The 19,037-nt window shown below is 40.0% G+C and overlaps 1 protein-coding gene across 2 annotated transcripts in view; it reads right to left on the bottom strand.

Annotated features, from left to right (window-relative positions):
- The window catches only part of TMCC3 (transmembrane and coiled-coil domain family 3), a 239,953-nt gene that overhangs the window by 185,740 nt on the left and 35,176 nt on the right, over positions 1-19,037 (bottom strand). The window contains exon 1 of one of the 2 annotated variants that reach the window (XM_016150128.2): positions 17,102-18,822. The exons of the other annotated variant lie outside the window; for it this stretch is intronic. The gene's annotated coding sequence lies outside the window, so the exon portion shown is untranslated. Of the gene's footprint in view, positions 1-17,101; positions 18,823-19,037 lie in introns of those variants that run through there. 2 annotated transcript variants of the gene reach the window in all.

Raw genomic sequence — 19,037 nt, 5'->3', positions numbered from 1 at the left:
TTCGATATTTGTTTTCAGTTTTATTCATGTTTACAAGTGTTATTATACTTCATTCTTTTTCACTGCTACATAATAGTAATCCATTATAGGAACATACCACAATTTACTTAGCTATTCTTCTGTTTATGAATATTTGCTTTGTTTCTAGTCTAAGACTCCTAATTTCAAGATAGGCTTATACAGATCCTAAATATTTAGGGTAACCATGTAATTTATTGTTCAAACTGAGACACATTAGAGAGTGAAAGGGAATGCCATTAATAACTACAACAGGACAACAGACATAAGCCATATAAATACTGATTACTATAAATACCGATTATTGTCTCAGGATTTCTTAATTACTTCCCTAAAGTGAAGACTGAGGTATTTAAATCCAATCTTGCTTCACCGATGGTCAGTTCACATTTCAAATGCTATTGGCTTCTGCATTTGGAGTACAATCTTCCAGAAAAGCCCAAACAATTAATTATTCCTTCTACCCTGGGAAGCAGAAAAGCAAATTCTTTAAGAAGATGGAGAAAACGCACAGCTTCCCAGCCTCTGCTGTCTCAGACCTTCGCAGTTCATCACCATTGCTTGAAGAAAATTTTGGCTACAATTGACAATGACAATGACAGCAAAGATAAAAATTTAAAGCCCTTAAGATTCGAGTCTTTTTTCTGAGCCAGGACAGGGCTAAGGCTCTGCCATCTGCAGCCTCACTGAATCTTAACTACAATCTTGTGCGCCAGATGTGGCATGTGAAGCTCAAAGAGGTAGAGTAACTTGTCTGAGGTCACAATGCGCGTAAGTGGCAGAGCCTCAAACACTGTGTCTAAGTGGGCCACCATATAATTTAACATACAAATTAGGACACTTCTGGGAGAAAAAGAGGATGCACTAGGAAAGTAGGCGTAAACTGGGACCGCCCCAAGCACACCAGGACATGTGATCACTCTAGTTCTAACTTTCCCATACTCTGCAATCTTCAAGTTCAAGAATAAGTGCTTTACAGAACTGACCAGTTTGAACCCAAATCTCTGGTGTTCCCACCCCTTTTGAGTGGAGGTGTGCCTCCCTCACATGGTACACACAGTCCCTCACCCCTCCTCCTTCGTACACCTGAAAGACCTGAGAGATATCCCAGTAGCATTCTTCCATTCAGCATGGCAGATGGAGAGAATCATCATTTGCCTCCCTGAATTTCATAATTAAATTAGAGCAACATTCCTCCTCCCAAAGCACGTCTTGTCTGGAGCTGCCAGCGGCAGAGTTAATGTCCCATTCCAGGAGGCTGTGACCACATTCTCTGACTGGAGAACCTGCAGCCTTTTCCTGCGGCAGATTTTTTGAGACCCTCGGCCTCACTCCATTGTGTGCATGTGTGTGTTCTCTCTCTGTCTCTGTCTCTGTCTGTCTCTCTCTCTCTCTAACGTAATTTTTTTAAAAGAACTATTTTAGACAAAGAAAAATAGAGAACTATGTAACAGTCTCCACTGGGCCTGAAGCACTTGTGTGCCTTTTGCTGTACAAAAATGTACAGCAAATCACCACTCATAGTAACCCCAAACCAGAAACAACACAAATGTTCAACAGTAAAATGATAAATCATAGTGTGATCATAAAATAGGAAGGCTTTCCAGTAATAAGGAAATGTTTAAATTACTGCTACACATAATAAATTAATCTCACATATCAAAATGTTGAGGGAAAGAAAATAAGACCATATACACTATGATTACATTTATATAAGATTTAAAAATGGGCAAAAGTAACCTAAAATGTTAGAAATGAAAGTGGCGATTACCATCTTTTGCAGAAGGAGTGAAGGATATTGATTAGGAGGGGCCATGAGATTTGCTTCTGATATGTTGATACTATTCCATTTCTTGATCTGGATGGTGGTACCAGAGTGACAACTGAAATAATCCATCAGATAATACCACTGAAGATATGGATGCATTTTTCTGTATGTATGTTATACCTGAAGAAAAAGTTTTACTTTAAAATCTAGAACTAAAGCCTCTTTTAGTTAAGTACTCTGTTACTTGCACCAAAATTATCTTCACTGTCTATCTGTATGACTTTGGGTGAGTCACTTAACTTCTCTGTGTCTATTTCTTTGCCTATAATAATAGCACCTGATGTATACAGTTGATGTGAGGAGTACCTGATATAAATATATAAACATGCTTAGCAAGTGTGTGACATGCAAGTAAGTACTCAAAAAGCTTAGCTGTTTGATTTAGTGATATTCCATCATATTTAGGACTTATGTCTCCATTTATCATATCCTCTGAACTGGATGAGAGCATATGAAAATGGACAAGTTCATCTATCTTGTTAGGGAGACAAAAAAAGGAATGGGTAAATTCTTTTTGGAGGACACTTCGGCCTTAAGTAACAAGAACTCAGAAAATGTTTATACCCAGTATTCCATTCTAGGAATCTATCCTAAGGAAATAAGACATACAAAAAAGATTTATATGCTGCAATGCTATTATGTTAAATTGGATGTTATTTATAAAAACGAAAAACTGGAAATTATTATATCAGAAAATCTTTAAATAAAATAATGGCAATGAGAACTGCTCATGACATGAAAAAGTTAAATACAAAAGCAAGAAGCTTACCTATACCCATTAAGACATAATAACAAATACACACAAAAAGATTAAAGGAAATTAAGCCAAAATTTAAGCTAATTATCTCTAGATGATAGTATTACAGGAATTTACATTTTTCTTGCTTACACTTTTCTGTATTTTTCAATATTCTCCTGTGAGGGCATATTACCTTTTATAACCAGGAATATGTTAAACAAAGAACTGTATCATCTTTTCTTAAGGCCTTTGTCGCTGTTGTCAAGGTGACAGCCAACTGCAATCTATCATATTTTAGGAAGGACAGTGCATGACGATAGGTTTCTGAAGGAAGGTGACTGATAGGTTGACAAAAGACTTCAACGACAAACCCCATGCGGAATGGCTGAAGGAAAGGGAAAGTCCTTGAGGAGGACTATTTAACAGGACAACTGTCTTGGAGCATGAGCTGTTGAGTGGGAGATAGATTACACTTACTCTATCAGGCTCCAGAGGTCAGAACCAAGACCAATAGATCAGAATCACAAGAAGAGAAGGGAGGATGACAGTTCTAGCTCAGGGAGCAAGCATGCTGCATCACTACACTTATAAACCTCAGGTTTCCATCTACCCAATAGTAAGGAGCTCCCCAGGAGTGTCCAGTGGATTCTTTTGCGAGCATCTGGGCAAGCATGCAGCACCACCCTGTGGCCGTCCTCTACCGGCCTCCTGGTCAGCCTACTCTGTGGGCAATCACATGAGTTAGGTCTCTGAAATTCATAAGGAACACCAGCCCGCGCTTAAGCACATGGCTGTCCTTTTAATCCCTCTCCTTTGCCCTACAGCAAGTTCTTCAAATTTTACACAAATTGAGCCACTTCTCTCCATTATTTTTTTCCCATTTAACCGTCTTAGACCGAGCCGTCATCATCACCTCTCTCTTCTGGTACCACTATAATCACTTCCTAACTGGTTTCTCTCTTCTATTGTTGCCACCCCTGAGCCCAGTTCATTAGTTACATAGAAGCTCAAGTAATGATCTTCTTAAGCTTAAGTAAAAAATCATTACAAGACAAGATTCAAAGTGAAGACTCCAGCCTTAACAGGGCCCGTCCCCACTGCTCCCTGCACTACAAGGAAGCTGGCCACTTTTCGGTTCCTCATTTGTGCTCAATTCTTTCCACCTCAGGGCATTTGCATATGCTGAAACACTGAACACCCCTCACTGTCTTGACCCTTCTACAACTCAAATCTCAGATGTCATTCTCTAGTTTCAATTCTATAAAGGCATCTCAATGCCCTCAAGATCCTTTATGTGGCTTATATGATTTTTGTGAGCCACAACTGACCAGTCTGCATCCATTGTCTCCAGTCTCTCAACTAAGCAGAATGCCCCTGAGTCCCTCAAATGCACCAGCATTCCCTTTGTCCCTTGGTTTTTATGCATGCTGCTCCTCTGCCTGGAAGAATCTTTCCGTGGCTATTCCCTATCACCTTCAGGACTCACCTTGGATGTTAATTCCCCAGGAAGGCATCCATTACCTCCAAATACTGGGTTAAATACCACCCCCCGGGTGTGTTATAGCACGTGTAATTTTTCAAACACTGCATTTATTATATTCAAATTTTTAAATTTATTATTATTATGTATGCCTATTATTTAGGCCTGGTCTTCCTAGGTGGTCTCCCATCCAAGTACTAACCAGGCCTGACCCTGCTTAGCTTCCAAGATCAGACATCAGGCTTGTTCAGAGTGGCATGGCCACAGACCATGGACCATGTGTCCACTGGGGCATGAATCCAGGATCTTCTGGGTGTAAAGCAGACATGCAAACTGCTACATTATGGAACCACATCCTATTATATTCAATTTTAATTGTATGTCTTGCTATTTCATAAACTATATGGAGGCAGGGATTGCATGCATGTTGCTCAGAACTGTTGAGTAAATGACTTCTTTAAAAAAATGACTTTTCTCCTCATGATCGATTAAGATAAAAAAATTAGAAATTGACAGACCCCAATAGAAAATAACCTAATGAGTGATAGTTTCTTCCTAGAATAATGAAGCATGTCTAGACTTCACTCAATTCCCCTGTCCTAGGTGAAGGCTCCTGGTTTGTCACTTCTATCATCACTAGCTAGCATAGTAATTATTCTTCGCCAGCCTTGGGATGCCTTGGGGACATCTATGGGATGTCCACAAAAAGGATCAATAGGTACTAAATAGATTAAAAAGATATATAAGGCTGAATTCATAATATGGCAGGATATAAAGGAAAAGTAAATCAGGAAAACACCAGAGGACATAAATAAGACTAATAAGCACAAAATAAATCTTACACAGTCTGCTTCTCCAAAGGCATAAACAGCTCCTATAAATTTAATAAAATTGTTTATGTGAAAGACCTTCAGAATCCCAAAGTCAGGACCTTGACGTGGATTCAGGGTAGAAGTACAATAAATAGGGCCACTGGCCCTGAGTCCCTATCCCTGATGATTTCATGGAGCCATCATAACCTAACTCTGGACTGGCTACCTCTAAACCCCTTCACATTCAGAAGGAATACAGTTCTATCTCATTTCAATTAGCTACTTGACAAAGAACTTCCTTAACGTTTATCCTAAGTCAGCCTATTTTAATGCACTGGCCCCGACTCTCTCCTCTGGGGCAAGTCACTCCAGTTTGTCACTCATTACACATCAGCCCTACAAACGTCTAGAGACACTGTGGGATTTGATCTAAGAAAATCTGGGTTTTCACGTGATCTTAGGCAAGTTGCTTAAATGCTCTGAGCCTCGTTCTTCAGTGACAACATGAAGATGTCCTCCTATCTTTCCCTAGAAATACTGTTTAGAGGAAAAAAGTTAACTTTTGAGTCGGATTCAAATCACTTAATGGCTATGTGATCTTGGGCAGCTACTTAACCTCTTCGAGCCTGTTTTCTCTTCTTGAAAATATCTTAACTCAATGGGCATTCTAAGGATTGAATGAGATATTAAATGTGAAATACTTAGCATTGAGGCTGGCATTTATAAGGCCAGTAGCTTACTGCAAAACAGTAGATATGATCACCCCCTTTTGTAGTGCTATAAGTTTTGGTAACAATGGCTAACAGTTTACTAAGCATTCATGTATTAGGTACTGTTTAAGCACCTTTTATGTATTAGGTCATATAATGCTCACAATGAAGCAGATACTATTACTATCTCTATTCTATGGATGTGGAAACTAAGACAAAGATGCCAACTCCCTTGCCAAGGTCACCTGGCCCAGGTAGTCCGACACCAGAACTCCTGCTCTTTAAGGCCATGGGGTGGTACTGCTTGCTGTCTGGGGCACGTGTCACATCCCCCATCACCCAAGCAACTTGAAAGCATCCTATGTGACCTGCATCATATACATTTTGGTGTCCTTCATGGCAGCTAGCAGAGAACCTTACCCACCATGAGTGCTCCAAGCGCCTGTGATAACTCACTGGCAGCCAATTTACAACTGAATTAATTTTCAAAATACCTATATTATCAGATGACCTTAAAGTAGACCATCTGTCTACTAAACCTAGACGTGCCTAAAGTGAAACAGAGGTACTCTGCCACAGGGGATGGAAGCGCCTCCATCCAAAGTATAGCTCTCGGTTTTCAGAGTCAGATCCCTAAAGGCTTGAAAAAAACTCTGAGAACAATTTTAACCAAAGTTTATGCTTCTAGATCCTGAACTGTCTGATTTTAAAGCCTGTGCCATTTATTGAAATTAAAATATTTTCTGGACAGTGAAATATGTCACAGAGTTTGCTACACATAGAGAGCTACCATTGATCCCTCAGCACTAATGGACAGTGTAACTATTCATGTTGTCATCATCAGGGACACTTATTGTTGAGTATGTCACTGTATAAATTGGGTGCTAGGAATGCAGATAATAAATAGGACACCCAACCTCATTAGCACAGACTCCTTTAATTTGGAATATATGATAATTCTTAGTTCCAAATTTTATTTCTTCATTATCTATAAAGAAAAACAATATGCATAAGTGAATAAAAAAGATAAATTTATCCATTCTAATATTTACTGTGAATTTTTATTATGTGCTAGCACAAAGGTAGCAGTCATAGACATTGTTTTGTTTGATTCTCATTAAAAGAAAATCCTGTAGTACAGGAAGTAATGTCTCCATTTTAAAGTAAGTTGGAAATCTGTAAAATTAAATTGTGGTACATTCATACAATGGAATGCTATGCAACTGTAATAAAGCCAGCAGAGTAGATCAGTTGGTATTAATATATTAATGAGGACTATTTCTGAAAGGAAAAACCAAAAGATAGAATGCTCTTTACAGTATCCCATTTCTAATAAAAATAACAAGATGAAGATGATAAAGAGACATACATAAGTGAATATGTAGTGATATTCTCCAGAAGGACAGTCAAGAAAATCTAATGGTCTGAAATGGAAAAGAAGCTAAGTTTTCATCATACTTTTGTAACATGGAATTCTTTATCATTTTCATGTTTTTTCATAATATTAAAGTTTACTAAAGGAGTTAGCATTAATTATTATTTATTGGCCCATGCTGAGTGCAGTGTTTGGCACATAATTGGAATTCCAGTATTTATTGCAGAAATGTAAATAAATAATGTTATTAATTACCACTTAAACACATTTATCTTTTCTATTCATGACAATAGGTTCCACTCTGTTGGCGGGCAAAAACACTTTGGAGTGATTTCAAGTCCCTTATGTGCTGAAAGAAATAGAATTGCTTATAAATGTGAAAAATATTCTGTAACTCACACGTTTCTTTTACACTCCCTGCCTTCTTCTTTCTTAAGTTCTCCACTCTCCACAAGCGTGTGCGTGCGCGCACGCACGCACACACACACACACACACAGAGTCAGGAAAACAGTTATCTGGCAAGGAAGGAAGGGAGGGAGTGAGGAAGGAAGAAAGGGTGGGGGAAAGGATTTGAAGTAAATGCTTTGCTGCCATTACTAAAGGTTTGGGTTCATCAATAATTTTTTTAACCAGTTGTTGATCTGAGGAAGGCAAATCTATACATACACATTACCCTACCAATTAATTTTCAATGTATATTTTGGAAAAATTGGTGCAGATGCATTTGAAATAAAATCTGCATTATCTCAGGAGTAACCCCTAATGTGTTCTAAATAGTGAGAGTGACCCTTGAGCATCTTGAAGGGCCATCGACACTAACCTCCCAGCTCAGAAGCTCTCAGGTATACCTGACATGTCCAGCTGCTACCTCCCTGCCTGGGCGATGGCAGGCCAGGGAACTGGAAACTGACAGTACTGTTTTCTCAGTGCTGATAAAAGGGGAACAAATTATGTACTGGCCCTGAGTATGCAGTACATTGTTTTGTTTTGTTGGAGTTTTTCCCCCAGTAGCAGCAAGTAGGAAAAAAGACATCTGGTAACTTCTTCAGGGAAAATCTTAACAGATTTGTGGGTGTAACTCTACTCAATCTGTTTTGTAAATAAACCCCAGGCAATGGCATGATTAAAAAATCTTTTTTAGGATGATTTTAACAATAGCAGTGTACTAGAAACTAAAGTCCTAATAATCATAAGAACCACCATGTATGGAACACCCCTTATATATTAGCACTGTTCAAAGCACTTTATAGGCAAGTGACAGTTTAATTCTCACACCTCTATGGGGTGTCATTATTACCCTCATTTTGAAGATGAAGAAACTGAGGCTCACTGAGATGAAGCAGTCTGTATAAGCCACACAGCTAGTGAGTGGAAGAACTGGGATTCAAACTCAGTTTTGAAGAGCTCTAGAGGGTTCTGGAGCATACTGTTCTGCCTATCCTCAACAAGCTTACAGAGGAAGAACAGTAAGAACTGGAGGGACAAAAATTGACCTCTGACTTTAACACCTTTAAGCAGAATAGGCCAGGTGTGCTGGTCAATCAAGTGGCCTGGCACTTGGAAGCCTGGGGTTGTCCTGGTTCTACCATGAGCAAACTTGTTCGCATACTTAACCTGTCCAAGCCTTGGTCTCTGTGTTCATAAGACTAGTCAGCTGGACTAGAATACCACTCAACTGTAAGACTGCACATCTACCAGGAAAGGTGTGTAGAAATAATATTGCTGGGATGGTAAAGTAGAACAAGTTGAATCTAAACAACATAGTGGACGCTTGTGCGCATCACGTCCACTTTGCTGAGTGAAGCCTTGACAGATGGCATTAATCAGAGGTCAGCTTCCAATGTAATTGCAACAATGACCTCCTCTGGCCACCGCTAAATCCAGTGGTCAAGTTTCGGTCGTCTTAACTGACCTAGCAGCATTTGATAGAATTAACACACCTTCCTCTTCAAAAACTCTTCTTCACTTGACTTCCAAGATACTACTCTCCACTAGATTTTCCTCTGCCTCGCTGGTTGCTCCTTCTCCTCTCTCCAACTCATGCGGTGCCCACAGACCTCTTGGCACTCTCATCTAGTTTCATGGAATTAAATGCAGTCCACATGACAATGCCTCCCAGATGTGCAGCCCCATCCTGGAACTCCAGGCATTTACATTCAGCTGCCTACTCAACATCCCTGCTAGGATATCTCATGGGCATCTCATGTCCCAAAATGAGCTCTGATACTCCCTTGACCCTGCCCGTAGTGAAGGGCCATTTCAGTAAATGGGCGCTTCACCCTTCTAGATGCTCAGGTCAGGGGGTCTTTGACTCCTCCTTATCATAGGTTAAAGCCAACGGTCCTTACAAAAGCTATTTTAATCCCACTCTCCCTCAGCTCTCTCTCTAACCTCTGATTACTCTTCCCTACCCTTACCTACCTCCAGCCACTCCGGACAGCTTACATACTTCCTATTCCCTCTACCTGGAACACTTCTGTCATTCCCTGGACACCCACAGGGCTCACTCCCTCACCTGTTTTCAGGTATTTAGTCAATATCACCTTTTCGGTGAGGCCTTTCACTTATCATTCTGTTTTAAATTGCAAACCACCCCTCGAAACACTCTCTTTCTTGCTTGCTTGCTTTATTTTTCTTTATAAAATTTCACCATTTGATACACTTTGTATGATATTCATATATTTGCTGCCTACATTCTCCAACTAGAATGCAAGCTCCAAGGAGGGAGAGGGTTTGTCCACCTTGTTCAGTGATGTGTCTCTAACACCTACAACAGTGCCTGGAACATAGGCATTCTTTGTGGGGGGGGCGGAAATGATTTAATTTATAATCATTTATGCATAGTCTATGAAGGACGGCAGAATATGGTACTTTAACATAGGATTATTTAGAGCTGAAGACAATTGAGAAGAAGCAGATAGAAGGAAAGCTCTCTACTCTCCCTCTATTTGCCTAAAAGCAGGATGTACATTTGTAAAGGTGTCCCCTTGCCCCTCTCTACCAAGAAGGACAGAAGTCAATCACCAGAGACAACTCTAGATAGACCCTTATAGGTCCAGAGAAGGCACCAGAGGAATCTATATAAGAGTCCTTGCTAAAATTAGCCCTTATCTACCATTAATTTCCCCATATATTTGTCTTCCCATAATTTGCTAACCCTAGAAGCTCAAAGTCCTTTTCCTTTGTCTTGTTACTTCTCTAGAAAATTACTATTGTTTTGTTAAGATGCTATACAACCCTAAGTTCTAACCGCCCCATTTGAGTTACTCATCATTGAGTGCTCCTGTGTGAATGTGCAATACACACATTAATAAACTTTTGTTTGTCTCTTGTTAACCTGTCTTTTGTCAGTCTGATCTATACAGGGCCCTGGCTGTAGAACTTAGGAGGTAGAAAGAACAAAGGTTTTTTTCTTCCCCCTAAATTTGGTTACCAGAGCATGCACAGTAGCCTTTTCTCTGTGAGAGGTTGAAAAATGATGAAATGCCCATCTCGGACACTAGTTTCTTTTCCTCTCATCTAAAAGCAGTAGTATATATATTTAAGTTGTGATCTAATCATGCCAGGATTACTACAGAAACACTGAAGCTGCCTTACATATAACACCCTAAAATGTTACTTATCTGTAGCAGGTGATACTGTCTAATTTTTATTTTGATTTTCCTTTTTCCTTTTTTGTTTTTGTTTTTTTTTTTTTTCAAATTTGAAATCTGTCTTTCCCCCATCATGATTCTGTAATGGCAAATGACGGTAACCAAATAAGGGGTCAAAGTTCAGTCACAAGCATAAAGAGCCTCAGTCTAAGTCAGAGATCTACCACTTACTACCTAGAACATTGCCAAGTTACTTACCATCCCCTATCCTTGGCTTGCTCATGGTTATAACGAGTAGGTTAGCTATCTAGTAAGATTTATGTGAGGATCAGTGACATAATCCACACAAAACACTTAGCACAGTGCTTCCAAAACAGGAAGCACTCGATACATATTAACTATTATTATTAACATTATTATTCATCTGAAGGCTCTGGCTCTCAAAATTTGAAGTCCTTATAGATCCCAAACTCAAGTCCTATCAGGTATAGTAAAATATTCTCCTTCTCACTTATGCCTTATGAAAATGACTCCTTTTTCTAGTAAAGCCAAACAAATCAAACTGCCTTAAATATCCTAATATGGATTTTAAATGTGGGTTTTAAAGGAAAACTCTTGAGGGGTTAAGAACTGGCTGATGGGTAAATGAGCCAGCTGTTCATATCTAAGATAAGACAGAAAGAGATGGAAAACAAGAAGAAAAGAGGAATGATAAGACACTAGACAAATGGTGAATCTCACGGGATTATTTTGGCAATCAGGACAGTGTCAACCCTATTCCTTTTAAATAAGGTCACTGGACAAGTAAAGAGAAAGCTATATATTCCATGCTTACCAATATACTCTTTTATAACAACAACAACAACAACAACAAACACTTACGTACATAGCACATACCATGTGCCAGGCACTGTTTCTGGGGCTTCATGTGTATTAGCCTACTTCATCCTCATTACACCACCTTAGTGAGTACCATTATTAATCACTCTTATAACTGAGAAAACTGGTGCAAAGCGAGTAACATGCCCAAGGTTGAATAGCTGATAAGTGGCAGAGTCAGGATTTGAACCCAGGCAGTGCAGTTCCAGGGCCTATGCTCGTAACTACTATGGCACACTCTCCCAGATGCATGTTCCCTGATTTTAAAGAGACAAGTGTTTTGTTATTACTTTGGGAGTTGCTCCTCTCCCCACAACCCTACACGATTCTAGGAGGGTTGAATCTGCCCCCTACCTTAAGCTCAGCCACAAGGATGGGTATATGTGACTCAAAATAACTAGGTAGGGTCCACTTCTGAGAGTTATTCTATTAAAGCTACAAAGAAATGGTCTTTATCCTCCCTTGAACTGAAAAATTCAAAGCTATGACCCCGAAGTGGCCAGGGCCCTTGGACTCTACTACACAGAAGCACAAGGAAGTACTTAGAGCATGGGACCAACCATGGACAGGGGTCAAAATAAGAGATGGATAAACAGAATGAGAACCAGGAAGGCCCTGTGAGTCCCTGCATCCAGCTGTACCTAAGGCACATGCTACTGCTTGCTTTTCTAGGTTTTGTTTACATGAGTCAATTTCTACCTTGTTATTTAAGTGATTTGTTTCTGTAACTTAGGGCAGAAGAATCTCAATGAATACATTTAACATCCTCAGGATGAGCTGGAGAAGAACAAGCTGTACCCTAAACAATAAGGTAGATTAATAGCTAAAGCAACATATGTTCTCAAATTAAACATGCATCTTCTGAGCACCCATCCTGTGTCAGGTACAGTGCTAGGCACGGGGGAATAATGACAAATAAACGTTGTCTTTTTTTCCTTAAGGAGTGCACGGTCTAAGGTAGGAGGGCACATATAGAAACAAATACAATACAGTGAGCTAGCTAATTAACATAGTTTCTGCCTCAAGGCCTTTGTGTTTGCTGTTTCTTCTGCTGGAAACACTATAATCCTGGACCCAGAACTTTCCAAGGCCGGTGTATTAGTTTCCTAGGGCTGTCATAACAGAGAATCACAAACTAAATGGCATAAACAACAGAAATTTATTGTCATTTATTGTCTCGTAGTTCTGAAGGCAGGAGTCCAAGATTAAGGTGTCAGCAAGGTTGTTCCTTCTGAGGACTGTGAGAGAGAATCTGTTCCACCCTTCTCTCCTAGCTTCTGATGGTTTGCTGGCAATCTTTAGCATCTCCTCCATCATACTGAACTCCAGTATAACCTCATCTTAACTAGTTATAGCTGCAATGACCCTATGCCCAATAAAGTCACATTCAGAGGTGCTGGGGGCTAGAGCTTCAACAGATGACTTTTTAGGGGACATAATTCAACCCATAACAGCAGGCTTTTTCCACCATTCAAGTCTCGGCCTCTGTATCATCTCCACAAAGAGGCCTTCCCTGACTATGCAACTGAAAGTAGCTCTCTTCCAACCACCACTCTGTCTCATTGTCCTATTTTATTTCCTTCATAAACTTATCACTACCAGAAATTATCCTACTTATTTATTTGGTTTTGGTCCACTCTAGAAGGTAAATCCATGAAATCGGGCACTTTGTCTTGTCCACTTGTCTCCAGAGCCTAGACCAATACCTGACACATGGTGGGGTTCAATGGATTTCAGTTGCATAAATACACACATTAAATTAACATCACTTGCTTATTCATAAACAAAATGCCAGAGAGTGCCACAGCTGCGAATGAAAATAAAGACAGTGAATGATGGGCCATACAGAACAGGGTGGTTGGCGAAGGCTTCTAAGGAGCTGACACTGAAGCAGACAAGAGCGGTTTCAGTGACAGGGAGGGTGACAGTGTGACTGGATTGAGATCCAGGTAAGAACAGGATGTGAGAAAGGGAAGAGAGAGGAAGGAGACAGGCCACAGAGGAAGCCGAAAGTGGGGCTATTTACCCTCGCTGCCCTTCATCTAGATCTTCAGTTAACAAAGACACTTAGATATGCCTAGTGAAATAATTTTCCTTATTTGTGAAGTTTTTAGCATAACCCCAAAGCCCTCCTACATCTGTCACCTGAGCATTTTGTTCTTAACTTCTGCTGTAGCATCTCCAGTGTTTCTGTGGAACTGTAAGGTTTCCACTGTACATGCCCCTTGACCTTTCCAGCGAGCCCCTTGAGGGCAATGACCCCAAAAAGTATCCAACAGATATGAAAGGAAGGGAACTTCTTCCCGGTGCTTCTCCCTTTGGGTGCCCTTTCTGCCATAAAGACCAAGATTTTCCCATTTAAGAACAAAGCATTAGGAGTGATGTCATGTAAAATGGCACAGCAGGAAGTTCGACTCATCCACCCTCCGCAAAGCAACCACGGAGGTGGAAGAAGTGACTGAAATCAACCATTTGGGAACTCTGGAGCATAATGGGATGCTTACAACCAGGGGGCTGCTAGACACAGAGAGGCTGCTGATCTTTCACAAGTGAGCACTGTGGATGAACCAGCTTCCCTCCCCCATTCCTCAGCCATCACAGCTGTGGGGAGAGCAACTCAGAGTCCTAGAGCAGAAGGCTATCCCGGTGGCAGGGCGGGCAGTGTGTGTGTATGTGTGGGGGGGTGACCCTTTCTTCTAAAAATCTGGGGTTGAGTGTTTTGGTTGGAGAGCCTGTGTCTTTGTCATTGCTGCCGCCACAAGATATACAACAGAATAGAAACTCCCATGTTGTTCCCTAGAAAGCCAAAATGTTCAGCCACCTGAGATTTACTCATTCACTTATTCGTTTGTTCAACAAAGACTGGATCTTGTTATGTGCTAGGCACTGGAGAGACAGTAATAAACAAAACAGACAAAATTCCAAATTTACACTGTGATAGGTGATCACAGACAGGGACTGTGGTGGTTCATTGAAGCGTGGGGTGAGGGCAGAGGCAGGAATAGGTCACTGTTCTTAAGCCTTTCCAGCCCCCTCTGATTTGGTCCCAAACTATTATATCCCATTTTATTCATGTCGAGTCTCCTGACCTAGAGGTAAAAACCACGCAAGTTAATCTTTAGGTCGCTGGTCACATCTCATCACCACCACCCAGCCACCCAGGCTGCAGAACTGGGAGCCAAAAGGGACTCAAAGTCTCTTGGTCATGTCCAGAGACAAATAATCACATAACAGCCCCAGTAATAAAGATGACACTTTTGTTTCTTCATTTACTAGAGCTATGTATCTATACACTTTTTTTAAAAGGGCTCCATTTTTCCAGTATGATTTAACTAGACCCTGCCTGAGGTAGGAGCCTAACCACTGTCCTCCAAACCCAGACTTCCCAATTTCAGTCTTGGTGTGGAGCCATCATTCAGTCTCTCTGAGCATCTGTTTTGTCTGGTAAGTACAAATAGTTACTAATGCACGCCTCTTAGTGGTGAGACTTCAGTGAGTTAAAGATGTGAAAAGTGCTTAGAACAACACCTGGCACATAGGAAGCACTCGCTACACATTATTGTAGAACGGAAACCTCCCAAATTCCTTTCAGTCAATCATTTAATCTAGAGAGTATGATTATCTGTGATATACAACCCAAGAGATGAATAAAGATGTAATTATCACAGTACACCAAGCAGTAAGGCTGATTTGGAGAGCGGGAAAGCACATTTCAGGTTACTGTGTGGGCCTAGGTTGGCTGCTAGACTTGGCTTTTCCGAGAGCTCGGAGTCCTGCCTACCAACTTAACATGGATTTTTGTGCAGAATTTCCCAGGGAGACTCTGCTCCCCACTCCCACCCCTCCACCCGTTTTCCTGTAAAGTTGATCCAAACAAGGAAGTCTTTGGGCAACAGGGCCCTGGCCCGATGTTCACTGTGCATCAAGAATAACCCAAAAGTGTGTCAAAGGAGGCCGACACTGTGACCGAGCACACTGCCAGCCTTTCTCATTTTTCATCACAAGAGAACTTTCCTTGTAGCCTCACTTTCCACTCTTCATTTGCATTATGAAAAGTACACCCCACCCTGCCTTGGAGAGGGCATTTAAGGAGATCAGCAAAGAGGCTTCTGGAAGCCCTTTCACAGTACATGATTCTATCTCCCTGATTACCCCAGTAAGAACCCTGCTTCCCAGAGCAGAATTATGTTACAACCTGCAGATAACTACGCTGGGTGAAATCAAGCCCAGGCTGTGGAACAACTCAAAAGTCATCTGATGGACCCATTATATTAAGTGAAATAAGTCAGACTGAAAAAGACAAATACCATACGTTCTCACTTATATGTGGAATCTAAAAAAGTCAAACTCATAGGAATAGAGAGTAGAATGGTGGTTGCCAGAGGTTAGGGGGTGGGAGAGATGCAGAGTTGTTGGTCAAAGGGTACAAACATCCAGCTATGAGTAAGTTCTGGGAATCTAAGGCACAGTGTTGTGACTACAATGAACAATTCTGTGTTATATACTTGAAAGGTGTTAAGGGAGCAAATCCTAACTGTTATCACCATACGCACACAAAAGGTAATTATGTAAGGGGATGGAGATGCTAAGTAACTTTGCTGTGGCAGTATTCACCCCTATCAAATCATCACGTTGTATACCTTAAACTTACATATGTTATATGTCAACAATATCTCAATGAAACTGGAGGAAAAAGGCATCTGAGACCTGTGGCTTCTCTCCAGCTTCCGGTTCCACTGCATCCTACAGACTTTTTCTCTTTGATTTTTTAAAACAAAATGCTAGACAGGGCTTTCCTTGATATAACTTAAGAAATGATAACTGTCTGGAGGATTACACCTTTTCCCACTGATTACATTTCTATGAGGGCAAGGACTATGGGTTAGTCATCTTTGCATTCCTGGTATTAAACAAAGAAACTGGCCTAAAAAAATTGAAAAAATACATAAGTACAGAAAATATATACAAAATTCCATTTTTATAGCATCTACTGCTATCTACCAATTCCAATTAGGAGTTATAGAATGTATAAAATTGCAGAATCAATTATGTACTAAATGCCACCTGTGATTTTATGAAAATTAGCACTATCTCAGAATTAAAGAAAATAAACTATAAAATGTGCTTTGTTATTCATTAATATCAACACAGACCCAATAATTAATTCTAGCCTTCGCTATTATAGAATGTCTACAGTATTTTCCTCTTCATAAAGGGAGAAAAATAACAGCTACTTCATTGCATTTTCGTGCTGATTATCACATGTATCATACTTAGAACATCGCCTGGCACAGAGAGACCACTTAAAAAATGTTAGCTATCATTATCATTGTTATTAGTTGGCACTGTCCTGGCTAACACTTTTAGGCCAAGTTACGTAGAAGTTCATTTAGTTCATCTGCCCAGGAAAGTATTAATAGAAGCAAGATGCACACATAATCTATCTCCTTGACAACAAAATTTGCCCTAAGAGCTTTAGATATCTTCTAAATGCCATTAATGGATTTTCATCATACAAAAATTGTCTATAGATTGTTCATTCTTTAGAATGTGATTGGACCTTTAAGCAGAAATATATATTTAGCAGACCTTAAACATATCAGAAAGTGAATTAGTAGCTTTACTAAAAGTTTCCTTTAAAAAAGAAATCAGAGAGCAATTTTTACCTTCTCTTCAGACAGATGATGTTGGTGATTCTACAAGGTTTGAGGCAATTTTGATATGGACCAGTGAGTTTATGAAAGCTTCAAATGACTACCGTTTGGGTTAAAAATAATCACTGAGAAATGAAAACTGAGAAACTAAGAAACCAAAAGCAGAAGTATTTACAAAACTGCTCCATTCGCAACCTCCCAGAGTGAGTGTTTTCCTGTTTCTCAGAACACCATCTTTCACTCCATCAGTTCCCAAATGGGTGTCCTGCAGGCCACTGATCCCCCTGATGCTGGGCCATGCAGGGTCCTAAGGTCATGTAAATTTGGAAATACACACATACTCCTCTCCTGAGTAGACACAATGCCTATCAACATATTAAAGATCCTGAGCCCCTTCCGGGAAAGAAACCTGTTTAGTTGTGCTTCACGCATTGTTTGAGAACTTAACCACAGACCCTCTTTCCCAAGGAACATCTACTAGAATCTAGGTTTGGGAAATGCTGAAACAGTCTAAAATGAATCACTTCTCATTAATGAATGACTGTAGGCTCATTCACCTGGCCTGGCAAGGTCAATGCTTACTTAAAAGCAGAGAGAAAAGAACGTTAAGCCCATGCGTTCCCACGGCCCCTCGTTCAGTGCCTGTTTTCATGTTGTGGATCAAGTTAAGAAGAAACTATCCTCGGATTGCATCAGAGATGTGTCCCATGCCCAGAGAAAGCACCCACAAACTCTAGAAATGGCTCATGGAAAACATTATTTCAGAGGATTTGCAGGATAAAAGAAAGGAAGAAGAAATAAGAGTAATCCTGTCTACAAAAGGAATTGAATTCTCCTGTTAAGTCAAGGAGAAAAATACAGATGCATTACAATCAAATTAGAATATGTACAAAGTCATCAGAAGGAAATCTACTGATGTCAGTTTAATGGGATCAAGCAAAAAGAATCTCTAGAACATTATCATAATTCCATAATTGGAAAAAATTTCCTGAATCCTAAATATCTATTTGTAACATGTTGCCTTTTTTCCTAGCACCAGACACCTCTCAGAAAATTATGGATTTCAAGAATCATCTTACCACCCCAGCGGGTCACTATATAGTCACCCAACCATAACTGTCCAAAAGAAACACCTACTGGCCTCCCTTACTAAAAAGGCATAGCATTAGCAGAGAGGAAGCTGAAATCTGAAACAACAACAGTAACAAACAATAAAATGACCCTGAACTACATAACTCTTTGTTTCCCAGAGCTCTCAAGCACTCAACGTCCTAGAGCCTGAGTACCTGCTAGCAAACAGGAGAGGTACTGGAAAGGGGCTATTTAGCTGACTATACAGTCGGAAAAGCCATGTCTCACAGGCTCTGCTGCTGAACAGAAAGTTGTCCAAAATTTTGCTCCAGTGCTGTCCGGTAGAACTTTTTGGAATGATGAAAATGTTCTGTATAAGCACACGTGGCTATTGAGGACTTGAAATGCCATTAGTACAATTGAGAAATTGAATTTTTAAAAATAATGTCTTCCTTTGCAATTACAGTTGAAATACGATTTTATATTAGTATCAGGTGTACAACATAGTGATTAAACATTTATGTAACTTACAAAGTGATCAACATCATAAATCTAGTGTCCATCTGACACCATACAAAATTATTACAATATTACTGACAATGTCCCTTATGCTATACTATACATCCCCATGACTATTTTGTAACTATCAATTTGTATTTCTAAATTCCTTTCACACCTAACCCAACCCCCCTCCCACCTGGCAACAATCAAAATGTTCTTCGTATTTATGAATTTGTTTGTTTGTTTGTTTTGTTCATTTACTTTGTTTTAAATTCCACATACAAGTGAAATCATATGGTATTTGATTTCTCTGCCTTACTTACTCCACTCAACACAATACCTATAAGTTTCTCCACGTTATTGCAGATGGAAGACT

Source organism: Rousettus aegyptiacus, unplaced genomic scaffold (assembly GCF_014176215.1).
Source record: "Rousettus aegyptiacus isolate mRouAeg1 unplaced genomic scaffold, mRouAeg1.p scaffold_m13_p_2, whole genome shotgun sequence".
In the NCBI taxonomy this organism is placed as follows: Eukaryota; Metazoa; Chordata; class Mammalia; order Chiroptera; family Pteropodidae; genus Rousettus; species Rousettus aegyptiacus.
Note: the sequence above shows the minus strand (reverse complement) of the source record. Positions and strands in the feature narration are given on the sequence as shown.